Genomic DNA, 4359 nt, shown 5'->3' on the forward strand with positions numbered 1-4359 from the left:
CATGGCTCCCGGGCCCAGCCGCTCCGCGGCATGTGGGATCTTCCCGGACCGGGGCACGAACCCGTGTCCCCTCTGTCGGCAGGCAGACTCTCAACCACTGCGCCACCAGGGAAGCCCCACATTATTATTACTCTTAACAAGAAAAGTAGTGAACAATCAGAAGCAATGTAAGGAGAATAGTAGAGATAAGTAAGGGGAAAGGCAATTTTTCTTTCGAAGTGGTTCGTTCTTATATAGTGTAGTTCCTTTAAATAGCATCCTCATGGCATTTTAAACATGATCTAATTAAAGAAAATATGAAGTAATTTTTTAGGACACATATGCTGAAATCTGTGCCAAAGTAGTTTTGTTAACTGGATTGCAATGCTGTATAGAATACCTATTATTCTAACCTCAGTTTAAGCACATAGAACAACATTAATTTAAATAAATATTTTATACATGAAATCCATTGCACACAAATGGGCTAAACGCAATACTGTTTGAGTTAAAAAAAAAATCACTGCTTTTTACCCTTAACTCTATGATCTGCTTATACTTTTTTTGCTGGTTCAAAAGAATAGAAAAATGGGTTTTTAATCAGTATAAATTAATTTGATTGATTTGAAAAAGGAGTCCTGCATCGCTGCATATATTCCAGAGTATATTTTCTCCACACAGTGCAATTATATTGGTGGGACCTGCATATAAAAATTTGTTATTTTTTTCAACATGAAAAATATCAGTGAGCCATATGGCATCTTCTTACACCATTGCATCTGATTGACAGCTCAATTATAGACCTGGCCTCCTAGTTCTCCCACAAACAGCTTTCTGGGAAATCTAAACCACATGGGAAGTCAAAGCATAGCAAACTTGTCCTGGGCCTGCTTTTTTAAAAAAAATTCTGTGAAGTCAAATTTATCCATTTTAGTAACCAGGACTGTTTTATTTTCATGGCAGCAGTGAGAAATATACAGTTCAGTACCATTTATATGATATTTTATTTTATTTTATTTTATTTTATTATTTTATTTTATTTTATTTTTGCGGTATGCGGTATGCTCTCACTGTTGTGGCCTCTCCCGTTGCGGAGCACAGGCTCCGGACACACAGGCTCAGTGGCCATGGCTCACGGGCCCAGCCGCTCTGTGGCATGTGGGATCTTCGCGGACCGGGGCAAGAACCCGCGTTCCCTGCATCGGCAGGCGGACTCTCAACCACTGCGCCACCAGGGAAGCCCTATATGATATTTTAAATGAAAATAAGTCTCAATTAAAGAATTTGTAAAAGAAGAAAAATAAATAGGAATTTTAAGATTAATTTGGGAAAACATTAAGTTAGCAATATACATTCAATATTTACATGATGCTAGGCCACATATGTTTTGCTTTTGGTAGCAGAAGCTTATCAAAAAATCAGAATAGATAATTACTGATTATATGGAAGCTTTGAGAATACTAAGCAGTTTTATGGATGAGATAAGTTTACATATGTCTGTAGAACAAGTATTTAAGTTTTTAAAAAATTAAGGTAAAAATATACTAGAATTGTTTCCTCATTTAATGTTGCTCAATAAATAGGAAAATATCACAAATATCTTTCAGCATAAATTAAAAGAAGACTTTATGTGCAGTTAATTTTTGGCTTGTTTCATTTTTGTTGTGTTAATAACATTACCAGCTGGCAACGAAGGTCTGTGTAAAATTTTTATTGAATGACTAAAAGTAAAATAAAGAGCAAGTTTTGATGTATTTGCTTGAATAGGTACAGATAGGGGCTTGAATAAGACCCTGATAGACGAGCACGTGGCCTCTTTCAATGTTGTGAACGTGGGCAAACAAACTTCACCTGCAGTTGGAGCCAAGATCACTGGAGAAATGATGATCTACTTTAATCTCTGATTTGACTGAGAATCTGTCCCTGGGGCAGTAAGAGTCACAGAGTGAATGGGCCTCTCTCCAGAGAATTGGTGGCGATCACTTATATAAGTACTGGCTAAGGGGACACTATTAAAATATTTGTTTTCAAAGTTCCAGGTTTTCAAATATAGCTGTGATGGAAGGTGGCTGACCCATGCTTCAAGGCAGCAGTTTTGGGACCCCTCTACACTCTTAAAAATTATTGAGGACCCCAGACATCTCTTGGTGATATGGGTTATATCTGTTGACATTTATCATATTGAAATTAAAACAGAAAAATTTAAAAATATTTATTAAATCAATTTAAAAAAAGTCTCAAGCCCAATACGTGTTAACAAAAGAACACGCTTTTTTGATAATAAGGATATTTTTCAAAACAACATAATTAGTGAGAATAATGACAGCATTTTACAATTTTTCATATCTGGCTTAATAAAATACGGCCAGATTTTCATATCTGCTTCTGCATTCAAACTGTTGCAATTTGAAATTTTTGTTGAAGTTAATGAAGAAAATCCAGTGTCAGGTAGTTAGAAAAAAGTGAGGCATTTAATAGCTTTTGCATATAATTTTGTATATTCTTCTGTGCTACACTAAAACTTAACAGGTTAGTTCCAAAGTGGAATCTGAAACTGTGTCGAGGAACTTTTCATAGTCAGTTATATTAAAATCCATTGGTCTATCTTGCCCTTGGAATGGATTTTTTTAATCCATGCATGACTTTGTTATGTCCTGCATCGTTCATTTAGAAAATGTTGGTTTCTTAGTTTTGTATATCTCCCAAAAGTAAAACATTTAGTTAAACAACATAAAAACTCTCTTTTGTTAATATCACCACCAATTTCATCAGAAAATGTTTTTAAGTATAGGGAGGTTATCAAACTTATGGTGGTACAAGTAAGCTTTCCAAGATTCTAATTTTTGCTTGTAAGCTCATATTTTTTTTTTTTTTCTGCGGTACGCGAACCTCTCACTGTTGTGGCCTCTCCCGTTGCGGAGCACAAGCTCCAGACGTGCAGGCTCAGCGGCCATGGCTCACGGGCCTAGCCACTCCGCGGCATGTGGTATCTTCCCGGACCGGGGCACGAACCTGTGTCCCCTGTATCGGCAGGCGGACTCTCAACCACTGCGCCACCAGGGAAGCCCTGTAAGCTCATATTTTATCATCTGTAACAAATATTGTCAGATTTCCTTGATAGTAGCAGGATCCATTCATTCATTTTTAAGAAATTATTCACAAACATCTGAATAACCAATTTGTCTATCAGTCAGATTTTCGAGTAAACACGGGGATTCATGAGAAAAAAAATGGCTAGTTCAGCTTGTAACTCAAAATAATTACCCAAGTGCTTGTCCTTGAGACATCCATGGTACTGAAGCAGGCTGCAGAAAGCTTCGGTTCACTTCCCATTTAGTTAAATAAAACATGAAAAAGACAGGTACCCAAGCTATGAGATTGAATACAATTAATATTTTAATAAAATTTATAACTTTTATTATTGCTCATCCAGTATATTGTTAAGTAAAACCATCTTCCCCCCTACCCCCGCAAATGTGTGAAGACTATGAAGACAACTAGTACAGTTTGGTGCCACCACTCTGAGGTGTGCTAAAAACAAGCGCACCTGTTGCTTTTATACCATTAGCACAAATAAATGTAAATGCAGTGGGAAATACAAATATTGTCTTGTTATTAAGAAAATAATTTTTTAATTCAAGGACCACTAAAAAGGTCCCATAAAATCCTAGGGGTAAATAGGCCACATTTTGAAAAATTTTGTTCTAAGGAATATATGTATTTTGCCAACTTAAAGACAGGATTTATGTTTACATTGTTCAGGAATTAGAGAAGTATAGGACTTTTATATTTTGTTTTTCAAGGTTTCATCAAAAAATGTCCTGTACCTAATATACACTGTACAGAGATAAACACACACATATCCTAAACATAGATATTACACACACACATATACTCACTCACACAGAAACGTGATCATAGAAATGTTGTCAGATATGCAGAGAAAATGTAATTTTGGCTCCAACTGATCAGCTATTTCTTATAAATTCCATCACATTGGATATTAGGTAAACCCTACTTTTTAGTTTAATCAAGTAAATATAATATAATGCAGTAATTTAATTTTTTAAGGTAATGTGTAGTCTTTTGGAGTAAAAATGCCTAGTCTCTCAAACGTTCGACATCTTTTATGCCTCACTCCAGATGAGCAAGGTATGGCCTGGGAAGATAAGATGTTCCTTTATAGTTTAGATGATACCAGTTGAATCAGCCCTGGCTAGTAGGAGGGCTTCCTGGACTAATGACTTCTGTGGTGTACATCGATGTGAACGGCTAGAGGCCATTGGTTGGTTGTTTGCTTCTGGTCTCTAGTTCCTTCTTATTTTTCTCTCTTTGTCCTCAAGTTATAAATGGTTAAACAGGCCTCTCAAGCCTTTCATC

This window comes from Lipotes vexillifer, unplaced genomic scaffold (genome assembly GCF_000442215.2).
Source record: "Lipotes vexillifer unplaced genomic scaffold, Lipotes_vexillifer_v1.1 scaffold508, whole genome shotgun sequence".
Lineage (NCBI taxonomy): Eukaryota > Metazoa > Chordata > Mammalia > Artiodactyla > Lipotidae > Lipotes > Lipotes vexillifer.